At 41.6% G+C, this 20,844-nt stretch overlaps 1 protein-coding gene across 17 annotated transcripts in view; it reads right to left on the bottom strand.

Moving 5' to 3' along the window:
- The window catches only part of EXD3 (exonuclease 3'-5' domain containing 3), a 340,424-nt gene that overhangs the window by 290,885 nt on the left and 28,695 nt on the right, over nucleotides 1–20,844 (bottom strand). Inside the window, exon 3 of one of the 17 annotated variants that reach the window (XM_068914377.1) lies at nucleotides 9,100–9,306. The exons of the other annotated variants lie outside the window; for them this stretch is intronic. The gene's annotated coding sequence lies outside the window, so the exon portion shown is untranslated. The remainder of the gene's footprint in view (nucleotides 1–9,099; nucleotides 9,307–20,844) is intronic. 17 annotated transcript variants of the gene reach the window in all.

Here is a 20,844-nt window from a genome sequence, read left to right as displayed (position 1 = left end):
GCCTTGCTGAAGTCCAGAAAGACAACATCCACTGCTCTGCCCTCATCTACCCAGCCAGGCATTCTGTCATAGAAGGCTATCAGATTGGTCAAGCATGATTTCCCTTTGGTGAATCCATGCTGACTACTCCTGATCACCTTCTTGTCCTCCAGATGCTTAGTGATGACCTCCAGGATGAGCTGTTCCATCACCTTTCCAGGGATGGAGGTCAGGCTGACAGGCCTGTAGTTTCCTGGCTCCTCCTTCTTGCCCTTTTTGAAGACTGGCGTGACATTGGCTTTCTTCCAGTCCTCAGGCACCTCTCCTGATCTCCAGGACCTTTCAAAGATGATGGAGAGAGGCCTAGCGATAACATCCGCCAGCTCCCTCAGCACTCGTGGGTGCATCCCATCGGGGCCCATGGATTTGTGGATGTCAAGTTTGGACAAAAGATCTCTAACCCGATCCTCCTCAACCAAGGGAGAGTCTTCCTTTCTCCAGCCTTCCTCTCTTGTCTCCAAGGTCTGGAATTCAACGCACATTTACCTGTTATATAATAACGCACATTTACCTGTTGCCTCATGGCTATGCTGCATAATCCAAGTCTAAAAGTTTTTTTATTAGAGAGGGCTGCTTCTGCAGAGCTTAGGTTTGCCCAGTTCCCCTCCCCTTCCTTTTTTCCCCTCCTTTCCCCCTTCTTTCCTATAAGCTAAAAGATAGGGTAGTAACAGCATCACAGCATCCTTCAAGCATTTCACCCCAATGAACACCTGATGGTATTAGGAAAACATAGAATTTAATCCACTAAATCTAAAATATCATTTTCTTTTTGAAGGTAATCATTCAGTAAAGCGATGTTGCAGCATTCAGCTGAAGAACGTCCCACAAGGCCCCAATAAGAAGAAGTTCTTCCACCCAACTGAACAAACATTTCCACATGCTGTCACGCCCTCTCACATAAAAGCAGAATCTTCCTAAACTTGCACCGAGCAATCCTAACAAAGGTCACAAACGACAACTACAGATAATTAAAAACAATTATCAGGCTTAGTATGACAAAAATTAAAAGTATATTGCTCAACAATTTCTTCGGAAATGCCTGAGCCTCAGTGAGAACGTTTCATACAGTGGAGAATTTCAAGTGAAAAGATTACAACAAGAAGCTGCTGTTTGTCCAAAAAATTTCTCCCTTCTTTTAGCAATGTGGGATTCAGTATAACACAAAGGATTTTTTTGGGCCAAGAAAGACACTGTAACTGACTTGCTGAAGAAGTAATAAGCTAAAGGATTTAAGAATTATCCGTATTCTTTACCTGCTAAGGAATTATCCATCCCCAAATCCAACAGAAATTAAAAAATTGACTACCAATAAGGAAGTCGCAACTTGTGCAACAGTTTTAACAGGCTTAAACTAACCACCCTATTGGATTTTCTTTTCTTCTTTTTTTAAAAGCACAATATCCTTGAAAAAAAAAAAATCGGAGCACTGTTAGCTCTTGAAATAAAGTTTTTTACATTACGTAAAACGGTTACAGCATAACATGAACTCAATATAAGCGCAGTAAACCGGCATAAGAAGGAGACGATAATTTAGAAGCAATCAAATTAAACCTATTGCCAAAGATTCCAAAAACACGTACAATGTTCTGTCTATTCTTTTTTTTTGGCCTTATCAAAAACACTTAATTTAAAATTACAGTGAAACATGACATAAAATACAGTATACTAAAAGTCTATGTTATCAGTGGCACAGTAACTACAGCACTATGTTAACTGTAATTTTAGTGGCAATATCAATAGTGAGACAGAAGTGTCCAAAAGAGCATCCAGCCCCGGACCGAGATAACCAACATCAGCTTTCAGCAGCACCGTATCTCAAACCAGAACTGGATTCTGCAGGAAGAGCTCAAATCTCGCAGGAACTCAGGACTAAAACAACTCGATTTAAACGCTTCCCAGTGATTAAGCTGGTCTTTAAACACAGTCAAAAGTCAGAAAGCTGCTTCCAGTCTCTTCCATTTCCCCTTTTCCCAATCTGTAGAGGAGAAACTTGCTGGCTGAGTACCTCTGTGGCTCTACTAACACCAGACTGTATGGCACATTCCACCAGATGGTCCATCCTCAATACTACCCTCCTTAACTTTCAGTGCTCCTACCCTGACAGTACAGGAAAGGGAGTGGAGTTAGGACCAGTACTAGCATGAAAAAACATGATGTATGTTATTTTACCTGGAAAGTACACCAAACATGTCCATTTGGAGTTTTCAGGGAGGAATGAAGTCAGATGAAGAACAACTACTGTTTTGTAAAATGCTTCCATTCCCAGTGTCATCACCTCCAAAAGAGAGGGAGGTGCATTAAAACAGTCAGCAGAACAGAAACCAGAAGCCAGCAGGTGAGAAAGGGAGCGTTAACAGGTAGTATCATCTTTATTTTTCACACAGCAAACAAAGGTGAAAAGTTCCTGCTACCATTAGGCATACACCTTGAGATCGCAGGAACCTTTTTTTTTTTTTCTTTTTAAGCATTTAACTTCACTACACAAGTGGTACTGTTATGGCTATGTTGCTATATGCTTGTAAGTAAGTATCTTTTATTAAACTATCCCAAGCAGTATGGTGGGAAAAATTAAGAATTCAAGCCCAGAAAATTCTTCTTCAGGTAACACAGCAGAAGGGATTGTGGGCCACTGATATCTCCTTCTCCCTCCATCAGTCACGTTCCACAGGTTATAAACTACTTATCAGGTTCTTTTCTTCCTATGGGCAAACTGCTTTATCACCTTTTTCTTCTCCCCTTCCGTCTCCCCTCCTCATCACCACTACTCTTCGCTCTGTTCCACAGGGCCCATCTCTTTTTCCTTTCAGAGACAGTTAAATGATATATTTCTAACTGGACTCTGAACAATTGTTCTCAGCTGTGCTTAGCTTCAAGACAGCTGCTTTTATGAGAAGTCTCTGGAAGAAATAAGAATAGAGCTTAAGCTTTTGTAAGAATGAAATCTTTCCCTTTTTTTTCCCTGCAATACTCTGCTTGTTTCCCTTTATAGCCTCCAGTTACTGTAAGAATTGAGGGAGAGCCCAACAGACAAGAGCTTTCTTAACTACACACTCTAGTGCACATCTATCTACAGTACTGTGAAAGGCTTTAGTTCTCTGGAAAACAAAAAGATAGCACGTGGTCACGTAATTAAAGATCATCATAATTCACATCCACATTGTGGTAGGTTGGTGTTGTGCAGGCATCCTTAACTCTGGCATTTCCTCATTTTAGGCTACTTGCACTTGAAATCTAAATAACATTCTTTACCATACTACACCATACATTAAGCATGCAGAAAAAGTGCCTTTAAAAATAATTTATTCAGAATGAAAGACCAGTGCCATCCTTTGCTTGAATGAAGCCACAATCACTAGTTTCTCATCCACACAGGCCCTAGACAGGAAAGCATCTTTGAACAAGCTTGAGCACATAAGCACTCTCACTGTGCTTAAAATGAAGCTCATGACAAAGCACTACACACTTTAACAAATCAAAGCTACAGAGAAAACACACAGGGCCGAGATCAAAGAAGGGAAGAAACTGTAAAATAAATGCATGCAGAAAGGACTTAAGTTGACAAGGCCATGCATTCGCACCATCAGAGCTTCGAAGGCACTTTTTTTCTTTTTGATTCTTAAACCAGACAAATGAAGAATAATATTGACGCCATAAGCAATAAATAGGAGATAAATGCATTGTTTTCTGTGTCGATGATGCATACCTCAGCATGTGGGTGGATGATGGGTTAGTTGCTATGGAGCTGGATCAAAAGCGGTTGTCAAGGGAACAAGCAAGCAAGGTGAAACAATGGCGGAGATAAGAAGCATCCCAACAAATATGCAGCTGGAGTTTCTGGGTTTGTAGCTATAAAGAGACAACATGTTGGCCCCCACCCTAGTGATGCAGCCACTTTGCCAAGGCTAAGCGCCAAGAGATCAAAGGAAGTACGAAAACATTAGAGGATCCCAGCCTAGAGAAAAGGCGGAGGAAAGGAGGGGGGAGGATGGAGTGGCCAGAGACTGCCCAAACAAGCAAGAGTTGGCAGGCCAGCATGGAGCTACAGAGCGACCAGGCTGCAAGCAAGGGCATCCAGCTCCCAGGCCAGAGATAAAGGTTCGCAGAGCCAGGGAGCACTCTCAAACTAAAAAGAGAAGAGGAAGGTATAAATAAGACCTCTATATATAGACTGTTAATAGTCTTTGCTCTTGAGTGTTTTGTGGAAATTAGCTACAGAGCACCAGATGTTACCTGCAGCTCCCTTAAAGGCAAAACATCAAGAATTAAAGTTCATTACAGTCGTCTTATAAATCAAGAGTTTTTAAAAGCAGCCCACGTTTAGGTCACGAGATCCCGTCTAGCAATCTTTGCACAAAAGCTCCTTCTTTCTAGGAATTAAGGACAGAGATCTTGTTTGACTGTCCCTGTTAACACACAACCGCCCGATTCTCACACACAACTCCGTACAGAGGGCACAGTCAGCAGTGTATCAGCCACTCCTGCAATTCATAAGCTACAAATTGAAGAAACACACCAGGAGCTGAAATGAGTTTGAGAATAAAAACAGCTGGTAAGGAAACAAAAGCCAAAAATATTCTGACTCCTGGCTGCTTCTCTCCCCCGCCCCTTTTCTATTTTTTAATTTAGCTTAAAGCAAAATGAAAAAAATCTGCTTGGAGCCCAAACAGTCTAACTGAAAATGTGGTGTCTAGCCTAAAAAACAGAGGCTTCTGGACACAATGCCAATAAGCACAGGATTCCCATGGACCTGGTGTTTCTCAAACCCTTAATGTGGTTCAACTTAGGCAAGTGGTTTTAGGATTCCCAGTTTAAAATCTACAATGCACATCTGCAATTCATTCTAGGTTCTTATTTTATTTCTTACTTCTGCAACCAAAACCAAATCATTTTATGGGTTCTTGCAATCCTGTACTAATCAGTTACTCATCCTGCAGGAGTTCCCACTTCCTAAGAAGGGCTCCCTTCTGCACACGAAGCCAAGATGTGCATTTCGTCAGCCGTATTTTGCCAGAATCAATAGTAACTACTACCTGATAAAATAAAAATGCTTGACAATGCTCAATGCCTGATTACAAGACACAGAAAACTTCTCTCCTAATATACAGAACAAAACAGTTTCTAAACCTCCCATTTTCTATCAGACTCATCACCTTAAACTGAAGGTGACTCCGCTACTAAAAGGATTAATATAATTGCTCATTTCTGAGAGGGGGACTGGACCTAGTGCATTCAAGTTTTATTCTGAAACTTAGAAGAAATTTTCATCTAGCTGTAAAGAAAGAATTCCTATGTGAGAAACAGCAGAAATGGAAGAGTGCCAAAAGTTAGACACACAATTGTCAGTATTTGTCCAGTGCACATCCAGTACGTTAGATGAAATGCTGAAATGACATGCCAGCTAGGGTAGTTAATTCTCAGAAACAATTCTGAGAGCCAGGCTGTCTTTACTATTAAACATATCCATGAATGGAGCTACGCAACAGAGGATCTTCAGGCCACTCTTAGAGGCAAGTACTGTCCTCTCAGCCACCTCAGCCTTCTATGGTAGCAGGAGCTGAAGTTTGGAAGACTAAAGGTACTCCTTGGAACTACACTTCTAAGTCCTCCAAAAGCATTTAAATCTGATTTCTATCTTAATTTTAAAATTCCCTTATTTATGGCAGTAAAGCTGAGCCTCTTAACATCAAAGTAATTCAGAAAAAAATTTGATGCGTGATGTAGACTGTCTATACTTTATTGTCTCCCTTGTTTAAAATACAGGTTGGCTGAATAAGAGGCTCCATCTTCCCTTGTGCCATGCACAACACTGATACACCTCATAAGAAGCAACATAATTAAACATTGTCTTGAGACAGGAAAGCCACACATGAGGGAAACATAATCGGAAAAGGAAGGCAGAAGCAGACACATCTTCGTCACACCAATGTAGATCAAAACCACAGGTCTAGGAGGCATTCTCACTCTTGGCTTCCAACAAGCTTCACAATACACAATATAGAAACCCAGTTAGTATAGAACAATAAGCTTTTCAGGGATCCAGCTGGCCTCTCATCACTCACTCTGTAACAACCCTGTCATCGCCATAAACCTTGTTGGGCAGCTACAGACTTGATCTGAGTAAAAAAAAACCTATGCTGGTTTTGCTGGTCAATGTTCTCCTGCTGGTGATGGATACAATTGAAACTTTGCTGGCATCACTACATACTTTGGCACCATCAATCAGAGGATCCAAGTGGAAAAGGGATTAGACAGGGCTGCCCTTTGGCAGTTTTTATCATCTTTCCACTTAAAGAAATAATTCAACTATTCCTCTTCCCACAGTGCTCTCAAGGTGAAGCTTGTATGAAAATAAATAGCAGTGAATGCAAGTTCCAACTAGAGAAATTACAATTAGATACTGGGGGGGGGAGGGGGGGGGAATCACAGGGGTAGTGAAATATTGGAACAGGGGCCCAGAGAGGTGGTGGTATCTCCATCCTTAGAGATACAACACAACGGGACAAGGGCCCTGAAGACCTTGATGCAGCTTTGACGCTGGTCCTACTCTGAGAAGACGAGGAAAGAATAATCTCCAGAGGTCCCTTCCTACCTAAATCATTTTATTGTTCTATGATCTTAGACTCCTCCTATAAAACTGGGACTGCTGGGTGCAGGCTTAAAGATACAGAATAGGAGTTGGTGGAGGTGGCACTAACTTCTCATGGATAACTGAGTCTCCACTCGCTTGTCAGCTGAGAAGGAATTATAAACCTTCCACTTGCAGGTTACTCGCTTAACCTGGCTTAGTGTGATCCTGTACCAAAAAGTGTGTTGTGAATGGACACAACTGCGTGGTCTCAGACATTTACAACAAAGCAAGAAACACAGGCCTAGATGCAGAATTTCTTAACCACAGTCACTTTATTCTTGAAATCCCCATGAATTACATCATCAGAAAAAAGAAAATAGTTAGAAATGTACCACAGTACTGGGGCCAACTTCACTTCTCCCCATATATCAAGAGTGTCAGCATTCAGATTAAGAAGTCCTTTCTGCCCCTGCAGTCTCTCTGGTGGATGTCTGCTTACCTGTTTTGCTGTCATACTTTAGTTTGCTATTGCTTTTTCATATACCTAACCTGAGAAGTTGAAAATTCATCAGCCATGCTGATTTCCAAATATAAGACACCCCTCTTTTCATAGGATTAGGCGAGTAGTTGTCAGACAACTCCCCCTCCCCCCACCATGGCAACTACTCAGTTGCGATTCTTCTGCTTCATCTTGAAGCCAAATTCTGGGCAGGTTAACTATATAAAATACAACTCAAACTTGTTCTCACTGGCAGAAGGTAAGCATTCAGCACATCAGAGAAAAACAAGGTGGTAACACAAAGAAAACCCCTACTGTAATACCAGCATGCAACCATTTGTACCAAGGTTCAGAAAATGTGATTTCTTCTTTTGCAGATGGCCCCTGCTCCTACTACCCACAGAAATACAGATTAGAGGTACAGGGAGTCCAAAGATAACCTAGACCATGCTATCTCATTTATTCAGCAGGACACGTCATTGCAAAGCCTTAGCATGAGCACTCAGGGATTTACACTCCAGATGGAGTTCACCTTACCCTAGAGTTGCTTACTTGATGCCTGCCTCTCTCCCTGCTCAACACACTGCTACAGCTGACACAAACTGGATTCTCATTATAAAGAATTCTCATTCTGGCAGGACATTCTCAAAGGTCAGGAATATTGCGCATGTGCATTCATGTGCACGCGCACACACATCCTTTGCCTGAAATAACCCCAAAGTCGGTGACTTTCTTGGTGTGATACAACAAATAACATTTGCCAGGACTAGGGAACAAACAAAAATTAACTATGGTGAGAGAGAGCTATCAAGATCATTTGTAGCTTTATTTGCTTTCTGAGTCTCAGGTTCTGTACAAGATTATTTAATGTTATAAGCTCATTTTGCAACTGTAATTTTAGTTACTCATTAAGCACTCCTGTCTGTAAACCCTGTACTTTTTAGTCTCACTCAGGGTGTTGTAAAGGTTCCTCGAAGGCAAAGCATCAGGAGCTGTATTCTTCATGAGGAAGCCTCTGCCAGGAGTCCTCTCCCACAAAATCATCTCTCTATATCCCCAGATGTTCATTCCTACACCCAAGCCTAACGGTGAGCTCTGAAACCTCTACTCACAAGTTTTCCCCTGATTACCCAAACGTCAGGTCCCCACTGAGACCTTAAAACATTGAGGTTACATTGTAGTTGTTCTGAAGGCTCAAACAAAAAGATAAACAAAGCCATCTCAAGAGAGTCATTAGAAGATTCTCTAAGAATCCCGGGGTATAAAATAATGACAACAGTAATCCCCGATGCTGAATTTAAATACTTCAGTGATGGAGTTATTCACAAGAAGGAGAAATGAAAAATACTTTAAGACAGGATGTACATTAGCAAAACGTGTACAAGTCGTCAGTAAGAATGAGCATTATTCTTTTGCATTCACATCATCATAAAGCAAAATAAGTTACAATTAGTTTAGCCTTTTTGCAAATAGAACATTTCCCAGTGTCAAATTATAAGCAAACAGTAGGAAAAAGACAGTATTTGTTAACCAATGCAATAAGTTTTCCATCACGTCTTTAAAGCTGTTAACAGATTTTATTCTGCCATAACTGGACTTGAACACCTTATATTTAAGTCTTCACAGTGATTTTGATTCTTTTTAACCTTCTAATGACTTTTATGATGCCTATTCCTACAGATAATCTAAAGCAACTGTCCTAAAGTGACATCTCTGAATACAAAAACCTCACTGGCCAAAACACCCCACCCACACTTAATGCCAAAGGCATTAAGAACGGTTAAATGGAACACTGCCCACTACAAAGAAAAATACAAGCAAGACACAGGGAGACCCACAACTGTGTGGTCATACGCTGTCACATGAGTGAGAGCGCATGTACCGCAGTCATTCTGATCAACAAAAGGATGACAGTCCCCCTGGGGAACCACTGAAATTATGCCCGAGCTCATGAGAAAGATGCAACCACTGCTAGGAATCATCACGGACTTACACCGTCTTCAGACGTAAGCAATCTCTTTCGAAGATTTTAACACAAATGATTCACAGTTTCAGGGCAGAAGCAGTTTTAATCTCATTATTCCTCCCGGGCAGGAAGATCCTCCACTGCAGTGCAGCTCTCTCTTTCACCCACCATCTGCAGTGAGGGAGGGCTAGCAGCTCTCTGATGTCTCACACAGCAGCTCTGATCTAACTCTGCCTGCAAGGGGAAGCAAAGAACCTTTTTGCCCTCCGAATGTTCCTCCTGCAGCACTGTCTCAAATTCAAGAAAAGAAAGTAGAATAGGGAAAAGGCAGATGCAGAGCAGAAGTATGGGGAAACACAAGATTCATATCAGATACATCACTATGACATCAATATTGTATATTTTAGAATCACTGTACTGCTGAGCTATTGGTATATCACTAATCACCATTACAGAGAAATGCATAAAACTTGCACAGAGTAACAGCTGAGAGACTGCTAACCAGATGAAGAATGCTGCTATCAGATATAGCTTTGGGGGCAAAACAGCCACAGATTAACAACAATTATAGTTTGGCCTTTCTGAATTTCTATTCAGCAGAAAGCTACTATAATTAAGGAATCTTTGAGAATTTAGTTGAAAGCTCCTACTTCACTGCACAGCTCCAGGTGCCAGGTGGAACTCCATCAGCTCTTCTACTACCACTGTCTTTGTCGACTTCCAAATGACACCTCTGGTTTTGATCAGGAGATCCATGAGCCCAACCAGCAGGTAAAGATCCCTTTTCTCTGGGCTAAACCACTGATTGTCTCTTTCAAGCTTCAAAAGAGACAAAGCTGATAATTCAAGTGTGATCCTACTGTGCAGAAGAGGAGAACAGCAGAAGCTCATGCTGGTTTTTTGGGAAGTAGAACTAACTGCTTAGGGAACAGAAACTGCACATGGTTTGTAGGTCTCCCTAGCTGCCCTAGGAATACTGCAGCTCCAGGACAAGTTCTCCTCATTATCAGCCCGGTTCCAGCACAGCATAATGATTAACTGATAAGGCTTCTCCGTTTCCAGGATTCGGAAAAAGAGGCACTGAAGAAAAATTCCTTCAATTTCCTGTTTGACTAATGCAATCCTCACTGTCTGGAACTCACAGCCAGAATGTCATGCTACACTCAGGCCAGTTTTATTATTTCTTTCATGTTCACTGTTTACACTTTGCCTTTCACCATCCATATGTTTTCAATCTAGAGCCCTTGAAGGTAATTCATGCAACATCACCAGCTTTTATATCTTTCATATTCTCCTCCAGATGGTTGGGTAGAAAGTACCTTCCTCGACTCCACTCTCTCAAATTCTGATGAACCTAAGTTTGATCCAATTTAAAATGACATACAGATAATTGTTTGCTCTAGCTTCTTTTGCACGCTGGAAAAGGTTGGACAGTTCCTGGGAATGAGCTCGTGCTTACACACATGTCATTTAATTTGCCTGACAACACCACTACAGTGGTGCATTCTAAGAGTAAGTAGCACTTGCATTTGTGTTCAGCACAAGTGATATGAAAACATTTGGATAGAACAGTAATACTAGGGAATCAAAGAACAGAGCTAGAAGGGCCCTTAAGAACTCACCTAGTTCATCCTCTGCCTTATGCCTTAAGGCAGTCAGCTGTAGTGCTCCTGTTTCTAATGGGCACTTATCTAATATGGTCTTAAAAACTTTTCAACACTGAAACTTGATAACTCGCCCATGCATGCAATTCCCATGCTTCCTTATCTTTGCTGCCAGAAATCTTTTCCAAACGCCTAAACTAAGTCTTCCTTTCTGCAATTTATTCCTATCATTTCTTGTCATGTTTCAAATGTACAGGAATAGCAGTTTATTTCTCTTTTAGCATACCTGACGGGTGTTATTACATCTTCCCCTGTCTAGTCTGAACCATCCCTCTTCCATCTCTTGTGTTAGATCTTGTTTTATGGACCTCCTTGTTGTTCAGCTTCTGCTCTCTAACTAGTCCACAATTTTTCTGAAATGCAACATCCCAACCTGGACACATAACTCCAAGCAGAGGTCACTGTGATTTATTGGAACAGCAGGATTATTTCACCCATTTTAAAGACCAAATGTATCTTTTTCTCCTACAAAAGTACAACACAGAGGGCTATAGCAGATGGAGTAAACAGAACTCAACAGATTCTACACAACTGCTGCCCTGCCCTGTGCCTTACTTGTTTCCCATCCTGAACTCATGATTATTCTTGCATAAATGTAGAACCTTGAACTTATCCTAACTGAACTACACCTCTTTTTAGGACGCTTCTCCAATCTCTTAAAGATTTTTTCAATTCTTTATTTAACATTCTGGCACGCCAGTAATAAGTCATCCCAAACTTATTAAAACCTTCCTCACTATTATAAATTTCTAGTTCTAGCATATTTGTACGTGCTATTGACATTTCACACAAACAGTTTAATTTTCTAACCCAGAAACAGTTACATATGTATTTAATGAATATGATGTGGCATACAAAGTATATTAATCCTATTCACTGTATTAATAGTGAAGTATGTGGTCAATTATTATGTTCTACAAGGAGATAAACACATCTAGGTAGTTTATCTTAATTTTGATTATTCATGTCCTTATATAATCAGCTTTTACAGGTATGTATTACAGTGCTAAAGGAGAAAGTGTAAGAGTTAAAGAATTTTCAAAAACCATTCTGAAGACTTAGGCAGCTGACAGTTCCGAGTATTTTCATCTTACATGCTTCACTATCAATGGTGTGTTACATTAATTTATAGTGTGCTTTGAGCAAAGGTCAATGCAATTATCCTGCCCCCCAAAGCTTCTTGAAGTTCATGCCAAATTTTAGCATAGTATTTTATCATATAATGCCTAGCATGCAACTAAATTCAGGTATATCAATGAAGGTGCACAACAGCTCTACACAGATGGGATCCCACAGGTATCTAGTGAAAATTCACCAAGAAAATTAATATGTAAAATAACTACAAGGTCTTTTGAGATACAGTTTGCGTTAAAGAGCCATTTGGTGCAATTCTTAGTGAATTTCTCAAAAAAACAGGAGAAGAACTTCGCAAAAATCACAACTAAGAACCTACTCAAGATCATGTTAAATGTGCAGGACTGAAAAAAGAAACTTGAAATAAAAATAAAAAAAAATCAGGAAAGACAGAAATTGTGGGCCAACACACACATGCTCCCAAGAGATCACCATAAGTAAATAAATCGCTGTTAGACCAGTTCTCTCTCCTTTCTTGCTGACCTGAGCTAAGAGTAGCAACTAATTGTCAACCAAGGTAAACTGCATATGCCCTGTGAGGATGGCTGGGTGTCCATCAACTCCAGAATAACAGGAAGCAGTTAATTGGTGTGGACATTTTAAAGAAATACAAAGCATTTAAACAATATGGATAGCATTGCAGTTACAGAGACATGGCGGGATAGTTCACATGACTGGGATGCTGTCATGGATGGCTAGGTGCTTTTTAGGAAAGACAGGCCAAGAAGGCGAGGTGGTGGAGTTGCTCTTTATGTGAGGAAGCAACTAGAATGTCTGGAGCTCTGCCTGGGGGGTGGATGAAGAGTAAGTTGAGAGCCTATGGGTAAGGATTAAAGGGCAGGCTAACATGGGCGACACGGTGGTGGGGGTTTACTCCAGGCCACCTGATCAGGAGGAAGTCATCGATGAGGCCTTCTACAGACAACTGGAAGTAGCCTCACAATCACAGGCCCTGGTTCTCATGGGGGACTTCAACCACCCTGACATCTGTTGGGAAGACAGCACAGCTAGGCACAAACAGTCGAGGAGGTTCCTGCAGAGGATTGATGATAATTTCTTGACTCAGGTGGTGGAGACGCCAACGAGGAGAGGTGCAATGCTAGACCTTGTACTAACAAACAAAGAAGGTCTAGTTGGAGAGGTGAAGGCTGGAGGCAGCCTTGGCTGCAGTGGCCATGAGATGGTGGAGTTCAGGATCCTACGAGGAGGGAGCAGGGCAATGAGTAGGATTGCAACCCTGGACTTCAGGAGAGCTAACTTTGGCCTCTTGAGGGACCTACTTAGGGGAATCTCATGGGACAGGGCCCTAGAAGGAAGAGGGGTCCAAGAAAGCTGGTTAATATTCAAGCATCACCTCCTCCAGGCTCAGGATCAGTGCATCCCTCTGAGGAAGAAGTCCAGCAAAGCGGGCAGGAGACCTGCATGGATGAGCAAGGAACTCCTGACAAAACTCCAGCAGAAGTCGTCTACAGAATGCAGAAAGGGGGACAGGCCACTTGGGAGGAATATAGGGACGTGGTCAAGAGCGTGCAGGGAAGCGACAAGGAAGGCTAAGGCCCGTTTGGAATTAAATCTGGCAAGGGATGTCAAGGACAACAAGAAGGCCTTCTTCAAATACATCAAGAGCAAAAGGAAGACGAGGGAAAACGTGGGCCCGCTGCTGAATGGGGCGGTGCCCTGGTAACGAAGGAGATAAAGAAGGCATTCAATAACTCTGCCTTCTCTGCTTCCGTCTTCACTGCTAAGGCCAGTCCTGAGGAATTCCAGACCCTGGGGACAAGAGAGGAAGGCTGGGGAAAGGAAGACTCTCCCTTGGTTGAGGAGGATCAGGTTAGAGATCTTTTGTCCAAACTTGACATCCATAAATCCATGGGCCCTGACGGGATGCATCCGCGAGTGCTGAGGGAGCTGGCGGATGTTATCGCTAGGCCACTCTCCATCATCTTGGAAAGGTCCTGGAGATCAGGAGAGGTGCCTGAGGACTGGAAGAAAGCCAATGTCACCCCAGTCTTCCAAAAGGGACAGAAGGAGGAGCCAGGAAACTACAGGCCTGTCAGCCTCACCTCCATCCCGGGAAAGGTGATGCAACAGCTCCTCCTGGAGGTCATCACTAAGCATCTGGAGGACAAGAAGGGGATCAGGAGGAGTCAGCATGGGTTCACCAAAGGGAAATCATGCTTGACCAATCTGATAGCCTTCCCTGATGGAATGCCTGGCTGGATAGAAGAGGGCAGAGCAGTGGATGTTGTCTTTCTGGACTTCAGCAAGGCTTTGGACACTGCCTCCCATCACATCCTCCTAGGTAAGCTCAGGAAGTGTGGGCTGGATGAGTGGACGGTGAGGTGGCCTGAGAACTGGCTGAATGGCAGAGCTCAGAGGGTTGTGGTCAGTGGCACAGAGTCTCGTTGGAGGCCTGTAGCTAGCGGTGTCCCCCGGGGGTCAGTCCTGGGTCCAGTCTTGTTCAATATATTCATCAATGACCTGGAGGAAGGGACAGAGTGCACCCTCAGCAAGTCTGCTGATGATACTAAACTGGGAGGAGAGGCAAACACACCAGAAGACTGTGCTGCCATTCAGAGGGACCTGGACAAGCTGGAGAGCTGGGCTGAGTGGAACCTCATGAAATTCAACAAAGGCAAGTGCAGGGTCCTGCACCTAGGCAGGAAGAACCCCATGCACCAGTACAGGCTGGGGGCTGACCTGCTGGAAAGTAGCTCTGCACCCAGAAGGACCTGGGAGTGCTGGTGGACAACAAGTTGAGTATGAGCCAGCAGTGTGCCCTTGTGGCCAAGAAGGCCAATGGTCTCCTGGGGTGCATTAGGCAGAGTGTTGCCAGCAGGTCGAGGGAGGTGATCCTGCCCCTCTCCTCAGCCCTGGGAAGGCCTCCCCTGGAGGACTGTGTCCAGTTCTGGGCTCCCCAGTACAAGAGAGACATGGCACTCCTGGAGAGAGTCCAGCGGAGGGCTACCAAGATGATTAGAGGGCTGGAGCACCTCTCCTCTGAAGAAAGACTGCAAGAGCTGGGCCTGTTGAGCCTGGAGAAGAGAAGATTGAGAGGGGATCTGATCAATGTGTACAAGTATCTGAAGGGGGAGTGTTGAGAGGATGAGGCCAGTCTCTTCTCTGTGGTGCCCAGCAACAGGACTAGAGGCAACGAGCACAAACTGAAACACAGGAAATTCCATCTGAACATGAGGAAAAAACTTCTTCACTGTGAGGGTGACAGAGCACTGGAAGAGGTTGCCCAAAGAGGTAGTGGAGTCTCCTTCCCTGGAGATATTCAAAACCCGCCTGGATGTGATCCTGGGCAATATGCTCTAGGTGACCCTGCTTGAGCAGGGGAGTTGGACGAGATGATCTCCAGAGGTCCCTTCCAACCTCAACCATTCTGTGATTCTGTGATTTAATGCAGCTAGGGCAGGAGTGAAGTTTTGGAAAGCTGTGCTCTATACAAGCTCAGGTCCCAACAGACCATGAAAGCAGGTGCAGAGCTACTCTGCTTCCATATTAATAAAGCTGTCAGTGAGAGGATGAGGCTGTGACTGCTGTCTACCCCATGATAACGGTAAGGGAATAAAAATCAACTAAATTATTGAAAAGTACGGAAAAAAGCTTAAGGAACAGGCAAAGAAATAAATCATCTGGTAACAAAGTTCTTCAGCACCTAGTGGTCACTGATCCTTTTATTAATTCTTTTGTAAGAAGAATCACATATACAAATGTAAAACATTACATCTAATTTTTTGGCAAACATTTAAGTCTTAAGTATTTGTTCAATCTTTTGTTGCACATAAAGTTCAGGGTTCTCTGCCAAAATGTTTGAACAGTTTTATGAGGCTGTTTTTGAAGATTACTTAGCAAGACAGCATGAGTCATCATGGTTTTCAGTTGCACCAGGCCAGCATTATACCTACTCCTCCAGCACATTGAGACAGGCTACAACAGTGGACATAAAAAATAAACATTTTAATAAAAAAAGGCTCCTGAAAGCTTAAAGAAATATTTAGTACGTGAATTTGCAATTCAAAAGCCAGATCGTCTTTAAGCCCTGTTTTGGTACTGATGACCTCAGTCCAGAAACCAGAATGAAAATCAGCTATTGTTATTCACATTTATAAATTAAAAGTCACAATTAAAAAGTTGCTCTTTAGGCCCAGAATAACAAGTTATTACTCTGTTTACATACATAGTCGAAAAAAATCAAAACTTGGAAAATAGATATCTACTGGCAGGAAAATGTTCACGCACCTTAGTTCATTTGTATTGTTAAAGGCCTGATAAAAAACAAACCAATGACTACTAATTGTGCATTTATCCCTCACTGGCAATTCATTCGTACTCATGCTTATGCGAGTGGCCAAAGTAAAACAGATGCTTCTCTCTACTGCATTTAATCTCCCTTGCAATAAAAAAAAAAATCAAGGTCACCAATCCACTCTGCCAATGAGATGTCTTGGGCTCCCCACCTCCACCTTCACCTCAGCAAATCATGCAGGGTGCTTAGTAAGAGATGCATAGACTAAGTGAGGGAATTACAGCAGTAAATGAAGGGAATTCAGCTAATCTGACTATGCAAATGACTGTTACTGTAATTTAGAGGAAATAGTCAATTACCAACTAAAAAGTTACAATGCCAACCTAAAAAAGTCCTGAATGAGACTACACAGCCATGCTTACTTTTATAAATTAAAAGCAGATCCTGTAGCCCGAAAGCTTAGAAGTAAAAAGCAGATTGCAGAAGAGTTTCCGATCAGTACGTGTTGACACAGATTGAGCTTCCAGATTGCCTCCCTTCTCCCCAAGTAGATATACACGAGTGTACACATGTTCACACGCTTTCTTTCCAAATTTACATTCAAGTTGAGTTGAATTTGGGGGGGGGGGGGGAGGGCTTTCAAAGGAGCAAACAGCCCATTAGTAATAGCAGCTATCACCACACACACGGGAAAAGTGCAGACGAAGACGGGAAAAGTGCAGACGAAGACGCTTTGTCACTAGACTTCCTGGCAGGAAGAGATCTCACCCCAGCATGTTTCTCATACCAGGGCTGACAAGTAACAATGCTCACTCATCAATAATCCACATACTTTTAAAGAGAAGGACGAGTTTGGTTTTTTTTTTTTTTTTTTTTTGGGGGGGGGGGGGGAAGAAATACAGTCATTCCAAAATAAAGCAGGTTGCAGAAAGAAACAGTGTTAAACTGGTCTTCAGGTAACAACGTAGATTTGCCTGCTTACTCCAACTGTAACTGTAAGACTGTTTAAACACTGAAGTGAATAGATTTAGATTGCAGCTTATTTTTAATGTATTTCCAAATGCACAGCACGCTCACTAAACATTGCAATGCTGTGAGACAGCTGTTCTTTAAGTGGCCTTCTTCTAAAAAGAGAACATTTTGTTCTCTTGTGCATGAGCTCAGAGAAACTAGGATTTTTGCCCCAGTTAAAACCACATGCATGTAGACCCCTTTCAGGCTCTGTTTCTTTATATATCCTGAAACAACTTCCCAGAGCTTTTTTGAAAGCTCTGCTGGTTAACCTGAATGTCTCGGCCAGGACTGGTCTTTTCAAGATCTTGCTCAGATGGTTACTAACTATACCAACTCATTCTTCCAGTCTCTAGGAATTGCATGCAACTTCTTTTTTTTTTTTTTTTAAAAAGGATTTCACGCCAGGATTTTTATTAAAAACCATTTCCAGACCTTGGGAAGAATCTCACACATAATACCTTTCCAAAAATATCAATGGCAGATTATCACTGTACCCAGTGAGTCACAACTGATACCCTCAGCAAAATATTTACAAAAATGTCCTTAGAACTATTACAGAAACTTTATACTGTTATTGAAATCTGACCAACATCATCTGGAAGTAACCCTTATGTCCTACTGTTTATTCCTAACAACTCCCACAATTTTAATGAGTCTTTCAATATTTACTCAAGTTCCAGGTCTGTCTTACTGCTATACATACCTCTACTTTTACTTGACAAAATAAATATATAATAAATGTGTCCTGTGGGTGTTTGACTGGAAACTATTTTAGTTGTGTAACAAACAGTATTATCTTACAATTGAATAAACAGTTTTAAAAATATATTGACAGTATTTACCCAATTTTAAGATAACTTCTTCTGGTAAGAATTAAAGCTGACAGTAGACAATGTTATTGTTTTAAAAAAGATCAGGTGCATAAAAGGAGGAAAAAAAAAAAAGGATGACCTTTCTCTCTTGCACGTCACCCATGGAGGTGGTGATAGCTGTTTTAAGCCAAATCACAGCCAGAAAAGAACAGTCATTTTTAGGAGCATCTTGACTGGAGAGTTTCAGTTTGATTAACTCCCTCCTTATGCTTGGGATCAAGCGGAAGCAGAGTCAGACCTCCAGATTTCCGTTGCACAACACAAAATTTAATTATTACTCCACTCACACTAATGGGAATCTCATATGGCCTAGACTGAAAGACTAGTTCCCTTGTCCTGAAGGTTGTATCTCATCAGTATTTGAGACTCCCACTGAAGACACCAGTGCTTGCAAGCATGAGATAGGTAATGTTCTCCCCATATAGCTACATATCCTGCAATCAAGGTATATTTAAAAAAATGGAATACTTCAGTTTATTCAAAACTACTGTATTTACAGACTCATTTGTCATTTAAAGCAGATGCCAGCAAGTTAGTTCATAAGGTATAGTTATTCTGAATATACTAAGCATCATAGTCGTAGTTCATTCATTCATCATTTTAAAATAATGTTCTGATTGTGCCATTGAAACCTGTAGTTATTTCTGTATCTGGCTCAGTTCATTACCTTGGTCAAGGAATCTCAAGTGCCTGTTTCCCCATTTGTGAATGGGAACAGTGTTATTTACCTTCTTATGCCTAGCATTTCAAGAGGACACTGAGAAACACTGCTAAACCAGATCTTCCAAACCATTCAGTGCCAGCAACTCCTACTGAGAGCAACGGTACTTGCTGGCTGCTGAGAGCTTTTGAAAATCTGGCATAGAAATGTTAAGGATCATTGCATCACTCTTTTCAAATTGAGAACTTCAAAGTCACTTACATGACACAGGCTTTGTTTTGCCTTCCAAAAAATGTGCATTTTTCACTGAGAGTGAACACACATTCCGTTCTTGCATGAGGACAAACCTAGTGAGAATAAGCCATCACTACCTTGCCCATAAAGTAATCCAGGCAAGGTGATTCCCAGAAGAGAGAAAAGTGTTAACCCTGCGCTCTTATTCCCAGAAGAGAGAAGAGTGTTAACCCTGCGCTCTTGCAATCATAAGCACCTACCCCTTCCCTCCTTTGCAAAGGACAACTACTGAGCAATTATGAGCACCCCTTTCAAACGCGTTTTTCCAGGGAAGACATGGACCTCTTCTCTTGCTTCTCCACAGTTCTTAAATATGTTATACAGTAGCAAAATTTTAGCTTCGTAAAGTAACAAACTGCATTTCAGTTCATATCTGCCACACAGCTTTTGCAGATAATCTCAGCTGACCACTATCAGTTGGTATGGAATGCTATCTTATAAAGCAGCAATAAAATGTACCAGTAAAAATAAACAGAAGTGAAAGGGCAAATTATCCAGCTATTTAACCTTGTCAGCAAAGCAGAAATATTATATACACAGCTAAACATGGCACCACATCTCAAGACTCAGAGTGAGCTGTTCCTCTTGCTGAAATTAAGCAATATTACTTTAACATATTACAAATAAAAGGAGGGATGGTTCATCTTAGTAAGCATTTACTATTTGTTTCTTACCACACCCATAGGCAGAAAACACTAATGAAGGCATTTGGAATAAATCATGTAAATCCATTCACCTTTTTCTCCCCCCCCCCCCCGCTTCGCCAAGTAATCTACTTTTGGCTGTCAATGCAACACAGAGGTAAGTTTCAACACTTTTTAAAAAAATCCTGAAACACTTTAATACTAAATTTGTTGCATGACATTTATTTTCACAAAAAGAAGATATCCCTGGTATATCATCCAATTCCTAATGTCAATCTTGTTTAAAAAAAAAATCAGAAAAAATATCAATAGCTTAACTCTCCTTCATTTGCAGTTGGCTTCAATAGATTTAGGATTTATCTTCTAAAAGGATAAATGAACCACCCACAGGTTCATGAAGAATAAACCTTACACGACTAACTGGAAGGACTAACTCTGTTATTTTTCACAGAGTGCAAAATGCAGGTAAAACGTCTAGCAACGTTATACAAAATCTTGCAGTCAACATTCATTTAGATTCCTTTGAGGAGACTGTCCAGATATTGGTGTCTGGCTTCATCTTACTTACACAGAGACTGGCAAATAAGTTAAAACTTAAGCAAATTATCCTCATTCAAAAGGTTTGGCAAAGGCTATAGAGACAGAGAAAACCCTGCATAACCTCAAGCTTATGAATGAAAAATTGAGAAAGTTTGAGAAAAAAGTAAACTGAACGTACTTCAGAAAAACATTCTTAAATAAATCGGTGAAAGTAAGCAGGAAAATACCTATGTGTAAAGGAATGTAAGATTTTTTTCAAAGAATATATCATAACATAGGCACAGGATACATAGAAATGTGTGTTCTGGTCTGCATAGGCAGAAATGTTCAAGAAGCAGGTGTTAATCGTCTGCCAGAGTTAATGTCCTTCTACACAACCATGCTGATTCTCTGACCTAGACATCTCCTCACCAGGAAAATATCACTGCATAACGTACTTTAACCAGCACTAACAGGGATCAGAGAGCTCTTAAACATGGGATTAGGAGACAAGATTGAAGGGATATTAAAACGCACACATAACAAACAGCCTATGGAAGACAAAGATCTGAGAGGTGCAAGCCCAAAGGGTACAAGAATTTATACGCAGTGGTACCAAGGCCTGTGTTAATAGGCAGGCAAGGCAGCAATGAAATTAAGCAATTGAAAGGTAGGCTAAGTAGCTGGGGGGAAAAAAAAAATCTTGAAGAGTGAG

This window comes from Struthio camelus, chromosome 20, assembly GCF_040807025.1.
Source record: "Struthio camelus isolate bStrCam1 chromosome 20, bStrCam1.hap1, whole genome shotgun sequence".
NCBI classification, from domain to species: Eukaryota; Metazoa; Chordata; class Aves; order Struthioniformes; family Struthionidae; genus Struthio; species Struthio camelus.
This window is presented reverse-complemented; position numbering and strand designations above follow the sequence as displayed.